The following is a 7,253-nucleotide window of genomic DNA, read 5'->3' as shown; positions in this document are numbered from 1 at the left end:
GGTATTCTCCCAGCAGCAGAGAGAGAGAGAGAGAAAGAAAGAGACCCTAGCAAAGGTCAGCTCAGATTTAAAAAGCTGTGTGGACAGCTGACTAATTAGTGAGGTCTGGCTAATTGAAAAAATTGTGGACCTAGAACCAAAGGACTCATCCCACCCAAAACTCTAAAAATCATCCAGGTTCCAAGACCCAGACCGGAAGTTATTAAAATCTGATAAACAACAAAGTTTGTTTCCTCCATAGCAGACACAAACCAAGAGTCATTTATCATGTGTAGGTGAGAAACCTAGGTGAAACAAAAACAATGCCCATAATTTTGTATCATATTAAATAGATACTGTATAGGGAAGAACTTAGTGGTTGGTCTTAATGTTAGTTTTGAAAGGCATTCATCCAACCACCAAACATTTTGGGCAATGATGTCACCACTATCAACACATCTTCCTTTATAAAGCCAATGACAGCTCAAGGATCTGTTACTGTTAATATGTTACCGTCGAGGATCAATTGTGTGTGCGTGTGTGGTGGGTCAGCAAGTCAGCAGCAGTAGGAACTTTCCATTTGGGTGTCTTTATTTCTAGGTTACACCTAGAGTGTCTTTATTTCTAGGTAGCTTTATTTTTAGGTTACACCTTTTATTTGTGAATGATTAGGGGTACTCCATGCTCATTCACACAGGAGGAGAAGTATCGGGGGGGGGGGGTACCTTAAGTTTTAAAAGGAAATTTCAGATTCAAATAAGCCCCCCCCACACATGCAGACCCCTACAACAACTGGGCAAGGGTTGAGAGGATGAGGCCCTTGTCCTCATTAACATGGGAAAAAGGTACTTTGCAAGGGAGAGCCACCCCTGGAAAGACATCTCCACATGTTGAGATTATATGGCCTGGTATAGGTTACAAAGAAAAAAAATTACAGTATAGTTTGCACATAGGCCCCTTCAAAGTTCCCCAACAATACACAACAGAATCTTATGGATTTGCTATGTATTTTGCGGTGTGTGGACTGCTTTTTCTTAAAAAAAAAAAAAAAAAAAAGCAGCATGGAATTTTTTTTTTGGTATGTGTTAAAAGAAAAAAAGCCTAATGGAATTTCTTTTTTTTTCTTTTTTGGTACTTGTTACCCAGAGGCGTGCCTCCCATGCTATTTTTGACACCACCTTGTTTATTAGCCATGAAAATGGGCATTCTTAATTTGACATATTTGACTCAGTAGGGGGTTCAGTTTCGATATCCATATTTCTTTGAGGGCTTCAACCCTTCCCCACTGTATCTAAAACTGAAAAAAGGGTCCTAACCCTTCATTTCTGTATTCAAAATTTAAAAAGCACTCTAACCCTTCCATACCATATTCAAAACTGAAAAAAGAGCTCTAACTCTTCCCCACTGTGTCTACAACCATAACAGCATTCCAAGCCTTCTCCCAAGAACTGGACATTATGTCTCTTAGGCTGTTCATACACTTTACAGTCTACTGCCATCTTTGTACAATCTCCTTTAACCACTAGCCTACAGGGCACTTATACCCCCTTTCTGCCTAGGCCAATTTCCAGCTTTCAGCGCTGTCACATTTTGAATGACAATTGCACGGTCATGCAACACTGTACCCATATGAAATTTTTAGCATTTTTTTGTGACAGATAGAGCTTTATTTTGGTGGTATTTAATCACCTCTGGGTTTTTTATTTTTTCTTAAACAAACTAAAAACCACTGAAAATTAAAAAAAAAAAACATGTTTTTTCTTAGTTTTTGTTATAACATTTTGTAAATAAGTGATTTTTCTCCTTCACTGATGTGTGCTAATGAGGCTGAACAGATGGGCACTGATAGGCTACACTGATGGACACTGATAGGTGGCACTGATGGGCACTGATGAGGAGGCACTGGTAGGTGGCACTGATGGGCATTGACAGGTATCACTGATGGGCACTGAAAGGCAGCACTCATATATGGCACTGATAGGCAGCACTGATAGGTGGCACTGTTAGGTGGCACTGACTGGCACTGTTAGGCGGCACTGACTGGCACTGTTAGGTGGCACTGACTGGCACTGTTAGGTGGCACTGATAGGCAGCACTGACAGGCACTGATAGGCAGCACTAATGCACACTGATAGGCGGCACTGACTGGCACTGATAGGCGGCACTGACTGGCACTGATAGGTGGCACTTATTGGCAGCACTGATAGGTGGCACTGACTGGCATTGATAGGTGGCACTGATGGGTGACACTGAAAGGCAGCTCAGATGGGCACTGATATGTGGCATTGACGTGGCACTGTTGGGCACTGAAATGTGGCACTGGGCACTGACAGGTGGCATGGATGAGCACTGAGAGCTGGCACTGATGGACACTGACAGGTGGCACTGCTGGGGCTATACAGATCATCAGGGCACATTGATCATCAGTGCTCTGATGATCTGTGTACATGTTCCCTCCAAGGAATGCTGATTACCGGACACAGCTGTGATTGGACACAGCTGATCACCTGACCGAGCCAACATCTTCTGCTCTTTCTGTGGATCGGTGATCCGCTGTGTCCGAGGGACACAGCGCACCGTCGATCGCTGCGCTGCGCGCTCCGGGAGCCGTGCATGCACGGTTAGAATGGGAGGACATCATATGACGTCCTCCCAGAACGAGAGAACTGCCTTGCATCCGTCATTTTACTATATGGTGGGCGAGAGGTGGTTCAATTTACCAAAACTATGTAATATGAGGACAAACCTAAGCAATCGTTTGATATATCAAAAAAGGCAGACCCTTAAACCACATAGTTGATGGTAGTTCTAAATGAGATTGCATAATCAAAGTGTATAGTCGAAGCTTAGTAGCAGTGCATTTTGCCTGAGGGTGCCTGTGCTTGAGAGAACCATGCAATATACACTCACAATAGTGTGAACCTAGGCTAAAAGTGAAAAAAGGGCTCTAACCCTTCCCCACTGTATTCAAAGCTGGAAAAGGTTTGTAAACATTCCCCACTGCATCCAGCATTGAAAAAAGATCCTAAGCTTTCCCACTTTATCTAAACTAAAAAGCTCCTGCATTCCATACCAAAAAAGCATCATTGAAGGATATTGCAATGTTAAGTAACAAAATGATGTCATCATCAAAATCAGTTGTAAAGCTTGAGATGCAACAAAGTAAACAGTCATGAAGAAAATCCTGTTCCGAAGTATTTTTCTTTTCTTAGAATTTGTTGCAGCTAGGAATATAGTTTACACTGTACTGTAGATGAGAATTCCTTAGTATATTCATACAAATGAAAATATGTTCAGTATTTTTATTTTAATTTGCTGGAAGTGGTAATAAAATCCTACACAACTTTCAAATCAAGTCGGTAAGATGACTGAGATAATGATTATGCAGTAACTGTATTTAAACTAAGTATGTAACAGTATTCATAATGCTTGCAACAAGGATACCAATTACTGTCATTTGTAAAGATTAGATTCAGTCTTGTTCACACGTTTCAGTAATCTAAAATACACAGTGCAAGATTTAAAGGAAGTTTCCCGATTAAAAACAAGAAAGTTGAAAAAATAAACTCAGTTGTGCACATTTATGAAAATTTTTGTGTTTGAATTCCTTTTTAAGAGAAAAAAGGTACTGTTCATAGGTATAGAAAATTGTGTTGTAAAATGTTTGTGAGAGGGTATTACAATGCAGCAAAAGTACCAGTGGTTCATAATGACTGATGGAATTGAATGCCAGTCTCAATACCAGTTCAGGTAAACTTGTTCAATTGGTAGCACAAGTTACTAATCACACGGCAGCAGCTCAATGCATATAGGCATCTAGACATAGTGAACACGACTTACTGAAGTTCAAACTGTACATCAGAATGGGGAAGAAAAGGGATTTAAGTGACTTTGAATGTGGCATGGTTGTGGGTGCCAGACAGGCTGGTCTGAAAATTTAAAAAAATGGCTGGTCTAATGGGATTTAAAATGCACAACCATCTCTAGGGTTTACAGAGAATGGTATTAAAAAGAGAGCAGCAGTTGTGTAGCTGAAAATGCCTTGTTGATGTCAGAGGTTAGAGGAGAATAGGCAGGCTGGTTCAACATGATAGAAAGGCAACAGTAATGTCAATATGGACCAAAATCCCTGAGGAATGTTTCCAACACCTTGTTGAATCTTTGCCACAAAGAATGAAGGCAGTTCTGAAGGCAAAAGGGGGTCCAACCTGTTACTAGCAAGGTATACCTAATACAGTGGCTGGTGGATATATAAAGCAAAGTATTTTACCTAAGGAAACCTAATTATTTTCTCAAAGATGGTTTACTCAGCCTGACTCTGAAAGTGGATTGTCAGCTTGTTGACAGGCCAGTAAGCTTGCCTGCCAATAGATAGCTCTGGTAATATTTGGTCTGGTACTGTAAGGGGAAAGTTGTAGGCAAGTTTTAGCTCCCTATTAGAGAAATTCCTCCTCTAGTGATGTAATGGGTGGAGTTAGTGCCCATATAAAAGCCAGTATGGGAGGGGCCCCTGCAGAGAGTCCAGATTATGGGAAGAGCTACAAAGATGTAATCCGGTACTGAGCTGATCTAAAGGGCCCTCTGCATGGCTGAATTCCCATGTGAGGTGTAAGCTATAGTGACTATAGCTATAGAAGCTATAGTCACGCTGTCTCCCCTGACCTTCTTCTGTAGGTCCTGTAGCGGGGTACAAAAGCCTTGGAGGACTGGCTAGAGTCTTCTTATGTGACTAGTGGTGGTACCTGGGGATGAGTATGTAATATGCGTGTGTGCATGGCTGGGCATTGCTATAGAAGGGACCTTGGGAAGAGATTGGTATACTAATGAAAGCACCTTGTTTCCCCTGACCCTCAGCTGTGGATCCTGTGACTTGGTGATGGAAGGACCTAGTATACATAGAGAAGTGGTCCCAATTATGTGGTGTTCCCAAGGAGAGGAATGGAGTAGAGGGAAGATAGCTTAAAGAACTTGTAAATCCAACATTTCATACTGATATGTGCCTATTGTACCATGTACTTGTATGAAAAAGTATTCTGTTCTCTTTGTATTGCTTCCTTTGTGTGAAATACCAAGTGTTCTGACAGTCCCTCTGTTTTCCTAGTAAAAACTGACCACACTAGCCATGAGAGCACAGTGCAGTCAGTTCTCTCGCTATGCTGGGAACTCAGCATGCTTTCCTCCAATGACCAGGCTTGTGTGTCACAAGTTAGCCTGCAGCTTCTTGTGTGTTTATTCTTACCTCCTTGCTGCTCCTGATTTCTCACATGTGTGTTTGTCTGTGCTCACCTGTGGGCATCGTCTGCTATTCCCTGGGTTTTATGTCCTTCCCTTCTATCACTTCCTGGGCCGCCTCCTAGTTGGCTTGTCTACCTAAGACATGCTCAGTCTGTCCCACTTTCCCTGAGCAACGTGTTGTTGTCGGAGCTCCCTTGTGTTTCTACTGAGAATCCTTTATAGTCTATCTGTGTACCGTCCCCGGCTTAGTTTCTGACATTGCTCCTATATAGTCTATCTGTGTACCGACCCCGGCTTCGTTCCTGATATTGCTAGCTTTCCGCCTGTCCTGACCTTGGCTTGCTTACTGGATTTCCTGTGTCTACTCCCGTTGTACCCTGCTCCCGCTAGCGGTCTCCTCTACCTCTACTGGGTGGACCTGGGGGCCGCGACCTAATCCCAGCCTGCTGCAAGTCCATCCCCACCATCAGGGGCCCTGATGAACAAGCAGGTTGGGGCTTAGACTCTGCACCCTGGGGAACCCCAAGTTGTGGATCAAAGAGCTCACTACCACAGGTGCTGACATTGTGCTCACATGCCCCACCCACCCTGCACCACAGTCTTTCACTGGGATGAACAGTGTACTGCTGTTTCTCCTCAGCTCTCATGTAGATAAGAATGTTAAAAAGACAGGGAAAAAGATATATACAGTATATCCATCCTGTGTTCGTCATAAATCCCAACAGTTTTGTCAGAAAACCTATACATTTTTTTTCAGAATCAACATTTTCTATGGGACACTATACTACAATATACTCCCACAAATGCGGGCCATTGATTGCAAACAAGATTTGTTAATTTTCACACACAAAAATTTACTTTTCTTAACAAATTAATTCAAGACCACGTTGCAAAAATGAATACACCCCAACAAAAGCCTTAGGAGCAAAGGTAAATTTTAGACAACAAACTCCTAATTAACAAAAATTCAACTACGGGTGAGTCTAATTATTCATTAAACAGGTGTCCAGAAGACAGTTGATTACAAAAAGGGCGTTACTTAACAAAGAAAACCCTTTCCCATTTCATGCTGTCGGCAATGGCACCACATGGAAGAGAAATGTCACAAGGAATGAGAAAGAAAATAATTTATTTACACAAGAAAGGTGAAAACTACAAGAAGATCAGCAAAGATTTGCTTATCAGTTAGAATATTGTAGCAAAAGTGCTAAAAAAATTTAACAAAGATGAAACTTCAACCATCTCACAGAGACATCCAGGCCGTACACGGAAGATAACACCTCGACAGGAGCATCTTCTTACAAGAAGGGTTAAAGAAAATCACCATGCAAGTTCACTGTAGTTAGCAAGTTCACTAAGTTGAACCTGAAGTTTGTTGGTGTGCTCTGGAACTAGTATCTGGGCTGGCAGCCTTTGAACAGGTAAAAGAGACCTGTTTATTTCCAGCGGCCTCTGTGGGGGTGAGCACTACATTAGCAAAGACAACATTTGACAGCTTTTTTGCAGTTATGCCTATTCATGCTTTACTGTCTTGGCATGCTACCCTAAAGGGGTAAATAAACATTTAATGAAAACCATTTTCTATATGCAGACCACACTGTGTGCCTGTATCTTATGTATTCCATGTTCCATTTTCTGTGCCATAAAAATAATGGACACAAACTGCAATCTAGTGAAAGGGCACTACTGAATTACTATTAGTTTTCCAAACTGGGCCTTGGCAAAGCTGGAAATGTATCAATTTATCTTTCCTCTTTGAATACTGAAAATATTTACAATATTACTGAGGGTTCAAAATCATGGTAGCCCTCCCTCTGTATATAAGATACAGTAATCATTCTACAATGAAAGCATGCAGCTATCTAATTAAATAGGCTACATGAACCTGGATTCAAGAAGTAAAAGATAAGCCAATCCTGTTACAGTCATTTTTGTTGACACGATAATGGAAAGACATGGAAATGGAAAGTCAGCACTCTTGCAGTACATGCTACACACCCAGCAATGCCCACAGGATCATCAGAGTGTAGTCACTGAGA

Source organism: Staurois parvus, unplaced genomic scaffold (assembly GCF_062004578.1).
Source record: "Staurois parvus isolate SC_StPar_1 unplaced genomic scaffold, SC_StPar_1.0 ptg000258l, whole genome shotgun sequence".
NCBI lineage: Eukaryota > Metazoa > Chordata > Amphibia > Anura > Ranidae > Staurois > Staurois parvus.
Note: the sequence above shows the minus strand (reverse complement) of the source record.